At 48.8% G+C, this 18,646-nt stretch overlaps 1 protein-coding gene across 1 annotated transcript in view; it reads left to right on the forward strand.

The window, feature by feature from the left end:
* The first annotated feature begins 604 nt into the window (after nt 1-604).
* The window catches only part of RD3 (RD3 regulator of GUCY2D), a 55,080-nt gene continuing 37,038 nt past the window's right edge, over nt 605-18,646 (forward strand). Inside the window, exon 1 of the mRNA XM_059841093.1 lies at nt 605-683. The gene's annotated coding sequence lies outside the window, so the exon portion shown is untranslated. The remainder of the gene's footprint in view (nt 684-18,646) is intronic.

Below are 18,646 nucleotides of genomic sequence, written 5' to 3' on the forward strand. Positions count from 1 at the left end.
AGACCTGATGGATTACCTGCCTGAAGTAGGTGGATGATCAGCTGAAGTGTTTACTTGAGCATATAGATTCCTACTTGTGTTGTGATATTTTAATTGCTGAGTTCAGCCTGCAAACTGAATTGGTGAAGTCTCTTTGGTATTCTGTGTTCCTGAAGTGAAACCCCTTTGTCTGTACACTTTCCTCTTTCCTATAAAAAGGAAAATAGGATTTTATGTTTGAGTAAATAGAATATAAAGCACTATCCAGAAGGTCGATTTAATGTGAGATTGCTTTATGCTGATTGGCAAGAACACACTTCTGTTTGTTATTCTTAGGTTTTGATGATATTCTCTTACTGTGAGAAATGAGCACTGCCAAGAAGAGATGCAGACATGGCTTAGCTATGAAGGGGAAGTACAAAAGGCTGACAGTGCAGGAAAAATACACTGCAAAAAATTCTCACAGGGGACTGATTCTCTTGAGCTGTGTGACTGCTGGGGCACCCAAAGACTTGTGGTTTCCTGGAAAGGCACCCACTCAGATTTCATTTCCCCACAGTGCACGCTCATGACCCCATGGTATTTCTGGCAAGTGCCCATCATGTGACTGCCAGCAGCTGCATGTGTGAAACACAATGATTAGATGTGCTGCTGGGTCTGGGGAACCTGAAGTTTTCCTGAGGCAGAAGCCTGAAGACATTGAGGTAATGGTCAGGAAGAGTCATCCCAGAAAACCATCATAAACAGGGCTGGACGCAGAGCTGGCATTTCTCTCCTCTCCCAAAGTCTCCAGATGCAAGTGCAGGTGCTGATGGAGTAGCCAGCATTGACTGGCACACGGCTCAGAGGGGGAATGGGAAGGGGAAGCGGTGCTGCCACCATGGAGGTAACAGCAGCAGAGCAGGTATCTCCTCTCCTCCTGCTGCTGCCAGAGAGGCGGGTAATTACCATATCCATTTTAGAAATGAAGAAACTAACGCAGAGTGCATGGGCGGAAGGGGAGAGTTTTAGGAATATGTGGGTGTCTGAGATGCAAATGCTTTGGGAAACACCACGTTGTGCCTGATTTGCATTTGTAGGCAGCTAAATCCTTGTACTGATCTGACCCAGAGGGCTGTGTGAGGGTGCAGGGAACAGGGCGAGCTCCCCACGCTTCCTTGCTGGTGTCTGGGCCAGTCACTCCCCTTCTTTGGATCTGCTCCAAGGGTACGTGTTCCTGGGTTCCCTCAAATGGCAGCAGTGATGGGATGGCTTGGGATGGGATGATGTTTCCCTCTTCACTCTGCAAGGGCAGCCCACACTGGCAGCCCTTTTGATTCTCCCAGCTGCTCCTCCATGCTAACTTTTCTCTTTCAAGTAGAAGTCTATTTCAAAACTCAGCAGATTTATTTTGCTTCAGGACCTAATGATTTTGCCTGCTTGGATATTGCCCCTACTCAGGCTGAATGCTGCTTATTACCTGCCAGGTGCTGTTGATGTTCCTGGGCAGGAGGCAGAGCTGATGCCTGCTGCTTGCCCCTCCCAGTCCCTGCAGGACTTTGGACACTCCTTTTTATGATGATGATGTAAGTGTTGAAAACTATCACCTGAGTTGAACTGCGAAAGGGTGAGGGAGTTTACTTCAGTGGAAAAACAGATTATAATTATCCATAACAGACTCAGCAACTGTATATGCAATCATTTCCTCCTGAAGACCTTGGTACACCTGAGAAGAGAAACTTTCTGGTTTCCTGTAAATAAAAGCATGTCATGATGATTTATCATTAATGAACCACCCTCTTCCTAACCTCAATTTTCCAGTTTTCAGTGTAGCTCTGGCATTATTTTCTCTAGAGAAATAGCCAGAGTCTACCTCATATTTTTGGGGGAACTTTGAGGGTCAACATTGTTAAACACCAAGAGCACTTTTTCAGCCGCAGCCAAAGGGTTTTTTTCTTTCTGACCCAAATTGGTGGGTTTTCTAACTTTGTCATTGCTCTGAATCCACCTGCAGGCATCTGCTCAATTGTTTCTATTAGAGCACAGTCCCCCTGTTTTCCCAGAGGGCACCTAGACAAGCAGTAGTGCCCTTTTGATGTGCTTTCCCACTTTCTTTTTCCATAGGAGCAAAGAAACAAAGGTCTTCCTTCCCAGTGCTGGGACTTAGATTCATCTTCATGTGTTAGGAAATGCAAGGTTGCAAAATACTGGGGTTTTTTTCAAGACCCTTTACTATAGCAGTGATAAAAATATTTTAATTTACTTTCTTGTGCTGTGTGACCTCAGTACAATCTTTGAATGAGAGTATCCTTTCACCCATGGCTACTTGCATCATTCCAAAATGCAATTCCTTTTTCTGTAAGGAAAATGGAAATGCAATCTTAAGATGATTTAAAACCAAACCAAGATGAAACAAAAACAGGAAGAAAACCTGAAAAAAAAATTCAATTTTTCCTTTTTTGGAAAAAAACCCCCATATAAAACGAGTGAGTGAGCATGTGATGGAATAGCACAGCCTCTGTGTGGGACAGACCTCTGCCATGGGTGTGTAAGTACTGTGCAGAAGACACCAGAGCAGTCAGCACTGCTGTGAACACTGGACGGCACAGGCTTCCATATGGGAGCCTCAAACCAGCACAGGGTAGAAAATAAAAGGACCCCCTGGTGAAACTGGAAGTTGTCAAAGAGGCTGATAGTCAACTGGGCAGCAGGATCAGTGGAGGAGCTCTTGAGAAATGTGTGCTGCAACCTCTAATATTTCATCTCTTATCGGGTTTGAGTCAGCGTCTTTCATGGCACAGTTAATGTTGAGAGGCAAGCTGGTTTCAGCAATAATGTGTTTTGTTCCACTGACCTCGTTTTTGTTGAATGTCTTGTCTTGGATGTTTTGCTATTGCTAATATATGTTGCTACAATGCCAAGAAGATGCCAATTAGAAAACCAGTGCGGTCTTTTCACACCACTTTCCCCAGCTCTTTGCTTAGGATTCTCCAACCTTTAAAATCAAATTACAAGTATGACTAACTATCTACTCCCTGGGGTGCTGGCTCTTTTGAAGACTACCTGTCCTGCAGGAACCAGTGTTTGTGCTACATGGGTTTAGTGTCACCGTGAGAGTGTCCAAGAGAGCTGGCATTTGCCTCTTCATTCACTGTGGCTGGAATACAGAGGTGGCTGGGCATGATGAATTGTGCCCTGGGAACAAATGAGTGAGCCTTGGATCAGAGTGGTCTTCAGATCTCTCAGGTCCTCTGCGATGGGTTAGAGGCCATGGTGGGGCTGGAGGTGGCACAATCGGGAATGGAGGCCCTGCCCATGGAGAAGGGGTGCTTCAAGTGCACATCCCTTCCTGGATGTTTTTTTACCCCTCTGATATTTAGTTATATTTCTCTTCTGCACTTCACATCCATCATTTCTTCTTGCCTTTTTCTTTTTTGCTTTTAGTCTTGTTTGGAGCCTCTCTGCTTGGACAGAGGGGCAGAGCTAGCATCTTCCCTCTTCCTTGCCTAGAGCATGGATTGCACCATGCTTTTCCTTCAATTCCTGAGAGAATTTACTGCCAAGCAAAAGTGGGTGAAAACCCACACCCCGAGAGCAGTTATTTATAGCTGAGTATCGAACTTTCATAAATTTACTTGCTTTCAGGGCTGTCATTCAGTTCATGACAGAGCAGCGAACACATTCCTTGTGGGAGCTCAGCACCAGAAGAAGCTGCAAGCCCCTTCTCAGGAGCAAAGACAAGCTCAAGCTGAATCACCCAAGCTGCAGTCAGTGGCAGAACACTGCTCCAGGAAGGATCACGCCTCATCGGCGGGTGTTGGCTTTCTAAGGCACCTCAAGTACCCTGCCAGAGTAATTAGTAGTGATCTGAATCAGACATCACTATGTACACGTCTGTCTACAATGGTGACATGTTTCCTCATACATCTGCAGTCAACAGCATTTTTGAGGTGGATACACTCCCTAGCCTGCAGTAATCCCCTGCCTTGTGCTTCTTGTCACTCTGCACAGGAGTGTTTGTCCCAGATAGATCCTTGTGTTGTCGCCATGTTGCTCTGGAATCCCAGGCTAGCTAGAAGCATCACTGAAAAGTGAAGGATGAAGCTGGAGGGAAATGTGTTTAGCTGGGACAAGTCAGGCATTGCATCTCCTAAAGAAAAGAGCAGATTTTGATCCCACTGTTTATGTTTGTTTTAAAGGAAAAAAATAGGCAGTTTATTTGCTGCAATGCACTCATTTCACTCTCAACTCCAGTAGCTAGTTAACACTTCCCCGTAATTTGCCATAATAAAAAGCTGAAAAATCAGGAATATAGTGTTGTTCTTTCACCAAAAACATTAATAACATGCAGCATGGCATGCCTTTTCTGTGACTACTCTATAAAATGCTGTGGCATAGGTGTAGCAACAGTTGACCAGGTGCAGACACCGCCTCTCGCTCCGAGCAGTCAGGCTGAGGTCATGTCTCAGTTAATTTTATTTTATTAATTTGTTTTTTAATGATTTGCTTTCATAAAGGGCTTGTAATATGTGATGGAAAGAGGGGAGAAATTCACTACTGCACTTTTGCACATGCTTCCTGCAGGAAGGGGCCACAAGGGGTGTGGGTGCCCCTTGTGCCTTTCTTTGCAGTGCCAGCCAAGGACAGTGCACAGGACTCCTGAGGATGTCTGTAAGAAAGACAGAGCCCTACCAGCCTGGCAGGAGACAAAGGGGGGGAGCTGTCCTTTCCTAGAAGGGAGCTGTGGAGACTCAGGCCCTGTGGAGCCAGCAGCTGGGGAAAGATGAGGGGTGTGGGTGAGAAGGAGGGAGATGCAGACCAGTGGTACCTGTTTGTGCTACTTCACTGTGACTGCCCTTGCAACGCTTCAGACCTACCTTTGTGTTTCATTTTTTAATCATCCCCCAAGATCTCAAGTCAACTTGCTTGTCTCACCCTGGCTGGGGCCAGCCCTCCCATCTATGCCCTCTGTGCCAGCTGTCTCCTTCCCCAGAAAGCTCCCTTCCCTCTGGCAGCCTGTGATGGCTGTCCACACCAGTGTGCACATTAATTCTATCAGGCCACCTTTCCCCTCTTCAACCACATTGAATGAAATGTGGGCACCTGCACATAGTGGTGTGATTTAGTTCAGCCTCCAATATTGTCACATTTCCAGGATTACTGTGGCTTTAATGGTGCACTTGGGAGGTGCATGAACGTGTGCAAGGTGTCCTGCAGAACTTCCCAAGCTTTGGACTGTTGAATGGTTTGCTAGAAAGGGGAATATGACAATCCTGCCTTTGGGTGGGATGGGATCACATTCTCTGTTGCTTGTTCCCAGCATGGATTGTGTTTGTCTGCAGTGCTGGTAGACCAGATTTATTCACGTACCTCCTGTCTTGTGTTTCATTTGCTTTGGCAACTCCCTAACTCCTGGTCATGGTGGACCATCACTATGTGCCCAGCCACCTGGACGGCTGACAGGACAGTGATAACCCACCTTGTCTCTTGAGGGTGGCTCAGATTACAGCCAAAGAAAAAATATTGTCTGCTCCGTTGGTCTCCAGGGCCAACACTTGTATGTGACACATTACCTGCTAGGTACTCCCACATGACTCATGACCACAAAAATAATAAAAAACGAATGGGTAAGCTGGCCTACAAGGTATTACTTGTTTGCTGTTATTGTCCAGGGCTGCTGACTGCTGCTGAAGGATTTCTACTGTGTAATTATAGCCCAGCATTAGCAGCTCTGCCAGTCTGAACGGTGCTGCTGAGTGGTGTATGTGCTTATTGCTTCCATGAACGTGACTCCAGAAGATAATTACATGCACAGGAAGAAGACAGGATAGAAACCTGATGGGGAGGATAAGGAGAACCTGCTTTGTGCCATCATAGGATTACATGCAAGAGTGTAGTATTGTCTGAAGGGAAAACAGTCAAGATACCATCGGCTACTCCTGTTACTACACCCCAGAATTCATCAAGGACTGAAGACAAAGAACCAGTTAATTATTCATGACATATGCATAAAAGGGGAAGGCAGAAACACACAGAGGGCTATTTCATCATTTTTCAGCCTAGCCAGGCCTACTGGCTCATATTAACCAGCTCTTCTTCTTTTAAATCTAATTTTGAAATTGGCCAACACACTCTTCCCCTCTGGCCTTGGTCAGGCCAGTTGTAAACTCAGATTTCTGCTCTCCTTGCTTAATTGGTACCTGTGAACCCAGGGTTTATTTTGCCTGCTTGCTCCAGCTTGTCTCAGGCCCTAATTGCAAGGTCTCTGGGGGAGGGCTTGTGCTGTGTAACGGGCCAGTGTTCTTCACACGGCTCCGCTTTTCCCCTTGGAAGAAGCTGATTCATCGGCACGGAAACGTTTTGCACAATGGTCATCACTTCGCTTAAATTTCCAGTTAAAAGAGTGACTCATTTTGATATGGCCAAAAGTCTTTTCTCTTGTCTCGTGGTGCACCAGACCTGCCTGGCAAGCTGGGGGCTGTCCTTCCCCAGAGGAAGTGTGGGATTGTGCCTGGGCATGGGCGGTGGCACAATCCGGTGCTCTATCTGACGCTGCATGAAACCCCTCTACCTTTGGCAAGGCTGGGAGCTGATGGGAACAGTGCTGAGCTTCAGGCCAGTCTCCTGCTCTTCTCAGAGGTCCACCTCAGCCATGGCCTTCTCCTGAGAGGTGTCATGTGGCCCTCAGGTGCCCTTTCCATAATGTGAGCAGTGTCCATAGGCCAGTGTGACCTGTGCCTGCATGTTTTCCTCTGCTCAGGAACAGCTCTCGCTTTGCCTTAGAGAATTTTGCAGTAAGATTGAAGTAACTCCATCCTAGTGAAGGAGTGTCTGACTGTAAATTCCTTTCTCTGTCACTTACTTTTCTGGTCCTGACTGCACCCCTTTTTTAGACCCATTTCCCAAGAGCACTTTTATTGCTGCATAACAGCAAGTTTTTAATGACCACATTGTTGTTGGGATTCACAGAACAGGCTTTGTGCTGCTTCTGAAGAAAGTACATTTGGTAGGGATTATTTTTCTGGATTGGTTTAATGGAGAGGAAACTGAATGTGTCACCATAGTGGTTTTCTTTCAGGATGAAACTGCCAGAAGGGAGGGAGGCAAAGCCAGCCTAGCCCCTGCACCTGTGAGTGCTTCAGGAGGAGCTGGTAGCTGAGCTGGTCAGAGAGGCTGACCTCTTCACCATCTGGAGAGACAGTGGCTTGCAAATGATGCTCCCCTATCCTGGTTCCAAAGAGCTCAGCTTTCTCTTTCCCTGAGCACCCAGGAAGGCTGTTGGTATGTCACCACTGGTTTTCTCCTTGTGCAACATGCTTTGCTTTTTAAGCAGTTCCAGCTAGAGCCTCATGGATTGGAGGAACTGAACATGGTGACAGACTGAGAGCATGGGGTGGCAAACCACATTATAAACTCAGCAGTAGTCAACAAAGTCTGCCAGTTTTCAGAAAGGAACCAACTCATTCCCATCTCTATGTATCTACTGAGTAATCAGCTAGGGGAGAAAAAGTGAATTTTGAGTATGATGGACACCACAGCATGGAACTGGGCCAGGGATTCTTCCCTCCCAGCTCAGCCTGAGCAGAAATTACGGAACTGGACATTGCTACAGGTGTGATGGCTTTTTGTTCTCGTTTCTAGCCTGCATATTGGACACATCAGTTAGGAGTCCAAAAAAGAAGAAGCAGAGGGGAAGGAGTAAGTGATACAACATCCTCCTCATCCTTGTTAGCATCCTGTTTGTTTGAGGTCTGAAAAAATGGCTAAAACCTCCTGCATACCAGATGAGTGGTTAATTGACAAAACCGGAACAAGAGTCTTTATGTTTAAGGGACCCAATAGTCAGAAACATGTCACCTCCTATTTCAGGAAGTCATGGGTTGAGCAGCTGAACTTATGTGAACTTTCCCTCAGCAGGGGATTTTGGCAGGAAAGTGTACTATTTAAAATTTGGTGAGTTACCAGTAGTTTGCTTCAAAAGGATCTATCCTGCCCTTAATTAATATCCTTAGATCTAAGACTTTTATTTTGTTTAGGTGAACAAATGTTGTGAAATGCCTTTGTGAATCAAATCTAATCAAGTCGGTATTCCCCAGCTGGAGCCTGGAAACCTGCCCAGAGTGCAGGGCAGAGGAGAGCAGTGTGGTAGGCAAGGTGTGATGACAGCCTGCCAGAGGAGAGCTGAAAAAGGTGGAGCAGTGAACTGTCCCTAGCAGACAGTGATATTTCCATGCTTTTCCTCTACAAAACACTTGAACTCCAGGACACACTGGGTGTGTGAGTTTACTCCAGTGAGCCCGAGGCAGTTTCATTTATGCAACTGTTTGCTCAGCAGATGAGAGGCCCAGTTCTCTCTGATCTCGGTGATATTCAGAGAACAGACTCTTCTGTAGCATTCTCCAGATCCAGATGGGCATCTGCCTGATGCCAGGTGTGGATATGTTTTCCATTTTTCCAAGCCATATTTTGAGGGGGCTTGAAAATGAATATCTGAGGCCTCTGAAGAAACTGCTAGCATTCGAGAGACAGGGTAAGCAGAAAGAAGAGGCATGTTCCTGAGTTTTCATCCTGGACGTGTGGGGATGAGTCACCTCCAGGGCTGGGATAACACATGCCCATGGGTCCTGGGCAACACATGCCAAGGGGTCCTGGACACAGAGATACACAGCCCTGTCAGCCTCAGCACAGCAGCGTCTGGAAGGAAAACTATTCTCCAGGGTCTCACTGCATTCCCAAGCCTTCCCCAAGTGATCTGCCACATCACAGATCTGGCAGTGACAATTCTGGTTGTCTCCCCAAAGCCAAAGATTTGCCCTTTAACCAGGTCACTTTGGAGAAAACCAGGGACATGATCTCTGCAGAAGTTTGTGTCTGTGGTGCAGCTCCACAGCAGCATCATGTGCCAGCAGCATCTACAAGCACCAGTGTGCTCCTCAGAGACACTGGCATTCCTGGTGTGTGGCTCCCAAGGGGCAGGCTGGCCACACAGGGAGCCGCAGCTGCAAATTGGCACCTCAGAATGTGCTGATGTCTCTGCTGTACTGATCTGCACAGCTGGAGCGACCAGCTTGGCTTGACATATGCTAATCCAAGGGGCAGCAAGGAGTCTTCTTGTCCTGCCGCGTCTCCTCATGGGAGTCTGTGGTGCTGGCTGTACAGTGCCATCCAGCACCAGCACTGACCACATGCTTATTAATGGGAAAATTAGGAGAAATGTACCCAGCACATCCATTCTGCTGGGCATCACGGGGCTGGCAGCCTTCGGAGATGCTGTGGTTCACAAAGTGGAATGAGAGGACAGCATCAGCTCACCTCTCCTTCGCAGCAGACAAGCAAGCAGGTGTGTCCCCTGGGCAAGCATCTTGCCCACACGCTGTGCTGAGTGCAGGGGTCTCAGGTCTTTTAGGGAAGGCAGGGAGCCAGAGCCCTGCAGCACAGGAGCCTGCAGGATTACCACAGCCCTTCAGTATCGAATCCAAAGATCCCGACGTGACCCAGAGCAGAATGTAGGACAGCCTTGCATCAGGCCCAAAGTACACACCTGCCTTTTAAAAACAATCGGCAAGTTTGATTACAGCACAGCGTGGCAGCCTGAGCGGGGAGACAAACAACGTGCCCGGCACTTATTATCGGGACTGTAATTACGCCTGGAGGTCCCATGCTGCCTGCACCCCCGCGCGGGAAGGGTTGTACCAGACATGATAAAAGATCATCCCTGGCCTGAAGAAATCAGAATCTCATTTAAAACATCCCGGGAGGGCGAGCCAAATGGGGATGGTGTAAGGGACTAAGGTTGGGAAAAAGCGGGGTGAGTTTGATTACAGATAAGGCTGCTGCTTCCCGGAGGGTGTCGCGGAGCCGGGAGGGTTTGCCGGCTGAGTGGGAATGGGCATGCGGGGCGTGGAGGCAAGACACGACAGCGTTATAGGCTTTGAGTCGAGGAGGAGGGAGGTGGGCTGCAGCTATATATATACATTTTTATATATGGATGTGCGTGTGTGTGTGTGTATCCAGAAGGAGAGGGAGGAGAAAGCTTATCCCCCGAGGAGGATGGGGGCACGCAGAGCCCTGTGCCAGCAGCCGAGACCACGGCCCCCGCCGTGCCGGTGCCGGTGCCGGTGCCCGGTGCCGGTGCCCGCCGCGCGGTGTCACTGCCGGCCCGGCGGCCGCGCTGCGGCCGGGCTGGGGGATGGAGCCCTGGGAGCCGCCTGAGCCCCTTCCCTCCGCCGCCCCGCATCCCCGCAAATACCGCGGGTGATCCGGGAGAGCTCTCGGAAGGGGCGCCCCGGAGGGCTGAGCGCGGCCGGGAGCGGAGCCGGGAGCAGCCCCTGTCCCGGCCGGGCGCTGGCAGCAGGAGCCAGCGAGGCCCAGCCCCAGGAGAGAGCAGCCAGAAGTGACTAACCCGAGCTGGGGCAAGGCCGGGCTGTGTGCCAGTGGTTGCGCTTTGATTTATTAGCAGCCTTATTGATTTTCACCTCTGTCTGGGCGCCGGCTTTGGAGCAGCTCCCAGCTGGCTGCCCTCCATCTGCTGCCGCCTCGCCAGCCCGCCGCACCTTTCCCGAGCGGCAGGCGCTGGAAAGGTCGGGCCTCGCTCTGCTCCTGGGGAAGACACATCTGGCGTTCCTCGGCTTGCTTGCTGGTAATTGTTGACACCGGACATCGCAACTTTTCTGGTTACAGATGGGATTTCTGCACCACTAGGAAGGTCTCCAGGGCACTTAGTGCTATTTTTGGCATATGCTGGATCCTCCTCTTTGTGTAGGGAGAGGCTGATTTCTGCAACCCCCAGGGTGAACACTCTTTCCCCTCCATTTTACTTGGAAAAAGTGTTCTGCAGGCTGTAGATTTGGGGAGCTCTGTTCAGGAATCTAGCCATAGGAAGAAGGGAGGTCTCTCATCCCCCGGCAATCTCTGTGAGTGTGGTATTAACCCACTCACTGAAAAGAGCCAATTTCACCTTCTTGCCAGAAGCCTGCAGAGCAGGGTTGTTGCAGATGAGTCTTTCTTCCTAACAAACAGACGTATCTGAGCCACTAACCTTGCTCTCACAATGCACAAAGGGCAGCATTTAACCATGTTACATTTTCAAGCAATCTTAACTTAATTATCCTTTTGAGCAGATTTTAATAGTTTTCTCTGCTTCCTCTGGCTTTGAATTTGCTTTGATAATTAAAGAACCTAAAATTTTGTATGTTTCTTTATGACGCCTGAAATTTACTACAGAAATGCATTTTCTCCTCCAGTTTGAACAAGTTACCAGATCTAATATGAGATGACAGGTAAGAATTTTGCACAGTGGGTTATACACCAAACAACAGTGTCTCTGCAGGCACCTGCCCTCTGAGACAACTCACTCAGGGTAGTTTTGGAAGGAAAAGCCCCTTATTCCCTAGGCACACTTAATCTCCAGCACCCCTGTGCAGTTTGTATGTCTGTGCACAATTGTTCTGGCATGTGTTTGAAGCATTTTGTGAGCACTAAGACCCAGTGAGGCTGGCGTGGTGGGCACTCAACCTGCTCCTGGTGTTTGTGTTGGGTGGTGGTGTGGCAAGCAACAGTCCCTGGGGCAGGCCAGGGAGCAAAACACATGAGGAGCCAACCTCTTTCCTTCCTTAAGCTTCCTACACTCTTCACTGTTTTTTGCCTTCTAGGGGTATGCTTCAGTTTACAGGGTTTCCCCCCCACCAGATACAGGTGTCTCAGTGTGAGTGGTATGAGCTGCAGTGGTACAGTCTGCTATCATTGCTTCTGTGCAAGGTCTCATAGTTTTTTGTTATTCCTGGGTGCCTTCACAGAATTGCAGAATTCTATGACAGTCTTGATTTTAGATTAAAAAAAAAAAAAAATCTGGCACTCATCTTCCTAGAAAGAAGCCACACAACAGAATTGGAGCACACCCAAGAGGCTCAAAATCAGAAGAGAATTAAAATATCCTGAACTTGATTTTATGTTAAAGCTGGAAATTTTGAGAGCACATTTTAAGTGCAAGGATAGGGAATAAGTGGATTTTGATACATTTCTTGATTTTGGTGTTGGAAATAACTGCCTCAGTGCAGGTGGAAGTATTGCTACTTCCACCACGTGTCTAATGCAAAACTGGTATGTGCATAATGGTGGGAGCTGAGAGTTGTTAGGATCATTCTAACCTGATTCAGTTTTAGAGACTTCTGGGCCCAGAGGTGCAAGCTGGCACTGTCCTGCTTGTGCACTATGCCACCAAACCATCTCAAGCAAAGTTCCCTTCCCAAAGGCAGATATTAACAAACACCACTTCTTTTGGTGCTTTCCAGTGCCTCTCTTCACTCCCTCCTCTTCACCAGCTGCCAGTTTGCTAGGTGGCCTCTGAATGTGGCAGGTGGGTGTGATTTCCTTTCCTGACCATTGCAGCAACTCACACCAGATCCTACTGACCACTCTTTTGGGTGGAGCAAAATTAGGTGGTAGAGTCCTGTGTGAGTGACAGTGGTTTTGGGGGGTTGAAGATCTTCCTCCCAAAGCACAGCCTGAGGCCAGTGCCAGAGCCCCAGCACACAGGAGACTGACTTTGTGTGGTCTCTGTCACCAGCCAGCATGAGCTGGAGAAGGGCTGCCCCAAGCATGGGACCACCTGATCTCTTGGAAAAGGCTGAGCTGGGCAGGAATTCACTTTCTGGAGATGAGCACCTGGCAGGGATCCTCCTGCTGGATGGAGACTGTGAGAAATTAGTGAGCAGTAGTTTTCTGTAGTATGAAGGAATAATGCAGCATCTGGACAACAGATAAGCTATGCAGTCATTTTAGCTGCCTTAGTGCCTATAGTCTTGCTTGCTAGAGGTATTTAGGAGATGAACCAATTTCTGCACTCCCACAGACAAATTAAATGATGCTGTGTACAACAAATATTGTATAACAAGTTTATTAAAGGCTGGCAAAGGCTTGGGCTGCTATGAACAAAGATGTGGGCAGAGATGTGGATTGATTTGAATGCATCTGCGTGATATTTTTGTGTATAAGGGTATTTAAAACCACCTTTACAATTGGCAATGTGGCTTTAAGTTGTAAAAAGAAGTCAGACTGGATAGTAGGGAGCAATGTTTCCCTGTGAGGACTCTTGAACCCTGGAGCAGGTTGCCCAGAGAAGCTACTTGCTGCATTCTCAGAAGTTTTCAAGACTCAGATGAATAAAGCACTGAGCAAACTGGTGTGGCCTCATTGTTGACCCTGACGTGAGCAGGAGGGTGGGCTGAGATCTCCTGAGATGCCTTCCAGGCCTGAATTATTGCTGCTCCTGTCTCCATTCCTGGGAGCACTGGGCTGTGCCACGCAGCCGTGGCTCAAGCGGTCTGTGTGCGCACACCCACGCACGCATGGCTCAGCCCTTCCTTCCCTCCCTCCCTGAGCAGCTGCTGTGTCGCTGGGGGAGATGTCATCCCATTTGCTTACTTAAGAGAGGCATCATTAGTGAGTGAGTAATTTATGTAATGCTGCTGCTAGCTCAAGAGAAGGTAGAGCCGGGTTAAGCAGGCCCAGGGCAATGAGGGCACACTCTGCACGGTGGGCTGTGCAGAGGATCAGTGGGCTATGGAGAAGATCAGTGGGCTGTGGAGAAGATTGCTGCAGGAGGCCAGCGGGCCGGATTGCTGGAGATCAGAGGAGTGAGGAGGGCTGGCTTTGTTTCCCATTCACCACACCCTTCGAGGCAAAGCAGCGGTGGGAGAGGGTTTTTAGTCTGTTGCCATAAGGGAGCTCAGTAAATGCCTGTTCCCTGTCAGTGCCCTTTACCCAAAATGACCTGCTTTTGGTGATCAAATGCAGGCTCAGCTTATTGAAAAAAACAACTTACAAACAGCAGCCGCTGTTGTAAGATCATCTTTTCTCTTTGTCTGTGTGGATTTCTGTGTCAGTTTTGCCTTGTGAGACTGGACCAAACCCCAGAGCTACCGAGGCACTGCAGCAGCTGGGGACTACAGCGCGGGGCGGGGGGGGGATACATGGATCTCACAGCATCAGGAGAAGCTGCTCTGCAGCCTTCAGGGAAAACTTTCAAGGCAAAACTCAGGAAAAGAGGGAAGGAACTTCTTGGAGGTTGATTGGGAAATAGAGACACCCTGGTGGTTTCTTCTTCCCTGCTTGAGTGCTATTACTGCTTACGCTCCAGTGGCAGAGAAGAAGTAGTAGTAGTAGTAGTAGTGGTAGTGGTAGTGGTGGTGGTAGTAGTAGTAGTAGTAGTAGTAGTAGTAGTAGTAGTAGTGGTGGTGGTGGTGGTGGTGGTGGTGGTGCTCTTTTGGGGCAGAAATGGTGCACAAAAGAGTGTTTGCCACTGAGGAGGTATCTCAGACCAAACAGAAAAGAAGATAAAGGAAGGACAGCAGCTAGAGAGGGCTGGCCAGGGCACATGTTACCCTGTCTCCTGACTGTACCATAAAACCTCTGGAGATGTGAGTCAGACTCTGGATTCTCAGGAGCTCTGAAGGAATTTCGAGTGTGGACAGCTTATACCCATCATAGCTCAGGTCAGAGTCTAACCCTTCCCACCTCATGTAATGAAGCAGATGATGTTTCTGCCCAGCTTAGCCTACACAACACCAGTTTGCTCATGTTACTGTTAAAGGTCTTGTTTGGATTAGCACACGGGACTGGGTGATCAGCAAGGAAAAGAAGTGCAAACACAAAGCCCTTTGCTAGTCAGGGTAATAATCATTGCTCATAGGCTCACTAATAAGGATTTTGCTGCTGTGAAAGAATAAGTGTTGTCGAACAACATCCTAAAAATACATTCTCTGTAAGGAGGGAGATCAGACCTTTGGAGGAGAGGAAAACAAAGTGGAACTGGTGAACCCCATAAACATTATTGATTAACAGAACTCTGAAATGTTAATAGGAAAGCTGTCACCGTATCTCAGGTGGCCGAGGGAAGGCAGGGAGACAGCTTCCAGCAGGCTCAGGGCATCACGGTCAGTTCTCCTGCTGACCTGAGCCCCCTTGGCGGGAATGCGGCAGCCGGGAGCACTCACTCAGTGTGTGCCGGCCGCAGGCGTGGAACGCCCGCAGTGCCAGCTGCGAGCCGGGGCAGCACTGCTGGGCACGCAGCTGGGGTCGGGCTGCAGCATCGGGCGGTGTGACACGCTGCTCCCTTCTGCCAGAGCAGGGGCACAGCGGGAGCCAAGCTGAGAGCCCTGCGAAGGGAAATGACAGCGGCGAAGGTGCGCCATGAGTGCGTGCGTTTCTGCAGAGACCCTAATGGGACCGAAGGGAGCGACAGTGGAAGGGAACACCCTAGAGCCACGTGAGCTCTCGGGCTTTCCCAGCAGAGGAGCGGCTGAAAGGGCTGAGGAGGATTGTCTGCTGCACCCACCCCGCCCCGTACCCCCCGAGAGGCAGCTGGGGAGGAAAGAGGGAATTTTCATCCTGCCAGCCTCTGCCAAACACTCCATCTTTGCTATAATTTGGATTAAGGACAAAGGATCATTGGAAGATTCCTGTTCCCAGTTTAAATCAGCCTGTGATACCCACTGCACAAAGCTGGGTATTAACCTAAGCCTACACCTCAGCCTAAGGTAGGCACAGCCCTATCAGCAGTTTTGTTCATGCATTTAATCACAAGTCCGTGTACCACTGGGAACTGATGTGGGCCTCTGATCCTTCTGGGCATGATTCCACAGAAGCTGGGAGCACACCTCTGTCCCTGAGGCCAGAGCCCACTGAGATGGAGATGAAGTAGCTCAGCCACCCTCTGTGGAGAGGATGGGCTTGGCTTCAGGGGAGGACCCCCCTCCTTGCACTCATCCTGCCTGATGGACACAGCCTGCACCCCCTGCCTAGGGCAGCCTGCCTGATTTGTATCCATCTATAGCATCCCTGGGACTGGCCTTGTGGCTGTCTGGCCAGGGAGAGCTGCTCTCTCCTTGGCTGGTCTTTTGGTACAGATTTGGGCATCTCCAAGGACTGCACTCCAGTGTGTTTGGCCAGTCTGAGGGTGATGGAAATCATATGGAATTTAAAAGTAAAATGATTTGTTACTACACAAACCTAAGTGCACAGTTACTGCTCTATGTATAGTTTTGCAGCAAAACTATTCTTATAATCACATTCATTAGCAATTAACAGTTTATAGATGGAAGTCTAGCTAAAGATATGCATGTTGCTGCTTGATTATAATGAAAAATTGCAGAAAGAAAAAAAGGTAGTTTTCTTTGTTCTGCCTCTCTTATGCGAAGTAAGAACTTGGTTAAATCAGTTAACCACCATCCTACACTTCGGAATAATGCTGCTAAAAATGAAACATGGAATTAGCCTGTCAATTTTCTGTCGCTCACTTGTGATTCAAGCTGTCCTTCTGCAAAGCTTTTAGTTTCCATTAAAATACCTTGCTGCAAATGCCTGGAGCTTTAGCAGCAGCAGCAGCACTGATCAACCCCAACCTAGTCCAGTGCTCATCTCCCTCAAGCACACTCTGCCTGGTCAGGTCTGTGTTGCTCACCACTTGCTCAGGGGCAAGGCAGCTAATTTTGCTAATCCTCCCTGAAAAGTCTCTCTTATAGCAAATCCTGTCAGGAGCACAGCCACTCTGTCCTGCCTGCATGCCCACACTGTGCCCATGGGCACATGTCCAGCCCCTCCTGGCTGTGCCAGGGATGCCCATGGTTACTCCCTGGCCCTGGCATGGATTAGCAGGGCTGGCTGCCTGCCCAGCACAGCCCCCAGCATTGTGCACTGAGATGGCTGTGAGGCTGCCTGCTTCCTGCTGCTGTTGGGAAACAGGGAGCTGCCAGTGGGAGCTTTGTGAGGCCGCTGGGAACCTGCTGTGAGCCTCAGGAGCGAGCCAGGGAGGAGGACAGATGTGACCAAGAGCAATCTTCTCTCCTTCACAGTAAGCCTGTGGTGCTGGAATTCAGCTGGGCTTGGCTCAGATGGCACAAAGAGCAGCACTGGCAGGAGCCCAGGCACATGCATGAGAGGGCCGGAATGAGAGAGACGTGGGCCAGTGCTCTCAGCAAGTGCTGTAAGGAGCCAGCTTACTCTGGGAAAAGCAAGAGGTGCAGGTCAGATCTAACACAGGACCACCCCTTCCATGGCAGGGAGAGTCCCTCCAGGAACACCATACTGGCATTTCTGTCTCAAGCAAATGTCAGTTTTTGCAGGACATCGTAGGTTTTGATTATGCCTTATCTAACAGATGGGAGGCAATGCTATTTAGGCTGTAATACTCATTCAGGTTTGTTTGGGCTATTTTTGTGTTGGAAGAAAATTTTTCTCTGCTGGATCATGAAGAGACCTGCTCTACTCCCATCTGTTTGAACAGGGAGTATCTTTGATCAATTGGCCAGGCAAGCTGGCTAAAACTCCCTCTGAGGTTCTGCTCCTTTAGTCCTGAGAACTTCTAAGTTTTATATTTGAACTGTTTGGATCAAACAGAGCATTTTTGAGAAGCCTGAGGAGAGTCTAGAGGTGAATTTGTTTCTAGTTTTAGCTGGAAGACCCTGTGTGTGTATCAGCTGGCACATAGCCCTGCCCAAAGCCACCTGAAGCACTTTGCCCCATAGACACTTTTAGGCTTTTGATTTTATGCCTTCAATCCACAAGCTGTCACTCTGATTTTTCAGGCAGTCAGTCTGCATAATGCTAATTTTAGGATTTCACCTAAAGTTGGTAACAAAGATTGGCCTTGCTTTTCCTCCACAGGTTGAAATGTCTATATCACATCACTAGTGCCAAAAAACTTGTGCCATCTGAAACCAATTTAAGCCATGGTGCAGCCTCCATGCAGGCCTTGTATGCCAGTGTCCATGCCTGGCTGGAGCAGGCATAATCCAGTACTAACAGCAGTGACCACTCCTAAGGACAGACCTAAGGCAAAGCTGCTCAGTGTTTGCCACCACCACACCAGCACCTGCCAGAGCAGTGCTCGAGGACATGACAATATAACCTGGTATGGACATGTTCAGGCACAGGAGGGGCTTGGTGATGAAATTTGAGTTGTTTCTAGCAGTTAAAGAGCTGGCTACAGGCTCAATGGTAACTGTGAAGCAGGGGTTTTGCCAGGGAGGGAAGCAGGCTATGAGAAAAAGGGACAGCTTGGTCCTTAAAGATGCCACATTCAGACTGAGCAGTAATAATTTTCAAATAGCTAAAAGCCTTCCCATGGTGCAGGGGGCACATGACCTTGCAGTAAAACTGCCTTGCTTCTGGCTATTCAGTCTATTCCTGTTCCTTTAAAAGCTGTTGTGTGCTTTGGTGCTGCTGGCAGTGCATGCTGGTCAGGGCCAAACCCTTCTCCAGCTCTACACAGGGGCTCACTCTTGACCTGTAATATTTGGTGGGCCTCTTTTTTTCAGCAGAAAGTGTCAATCATGTCAAGAAACGTGAAGGGTATCTCTAACCTGAGCTACATCAGGAAGTTTTGCTCACTCCTGGGCCCTGCCTGGTGGCTGTGTAGGAAGAAATCTCAGTGCTCCTGGCAGTTCACCTCTACTTTCAGAGCTCAGCCCATACTTGGTCCCAAACGCCCTCGGAGTGCAAGGAGCTTAGTTTTTAACTTTCTCAGAGAGCCTTAAAACTTCTGCTCGGGTCTCAGGAAGAAAAAGCAGTGGTGTTAGGAATGAGTGAATGAATGAATGAATGAATGAATGAATGAATGAATGAATGAAATGAAACATGCCTTCTCCACCACTGCAGCTCATCTGTGCTCAGAGCTGTTGTGCCTGGGACT

The sequence above is a fragment of the Haemorhous mexicanus genome, chromosome 3 (genome assembly GCF_027477595.1).
Source record: "Haemorhous mexicanus isolate bHaeMex1 chromosome 3, bHaeMex1.pri, whole genome shotgun sequence".
Taxonomy (NCBI): Eukaryota; Metazoa; Chordata; class Aves; order Passeriformes; family Fringillidae; genus Haemorhous; species Haemorhous mexicanus.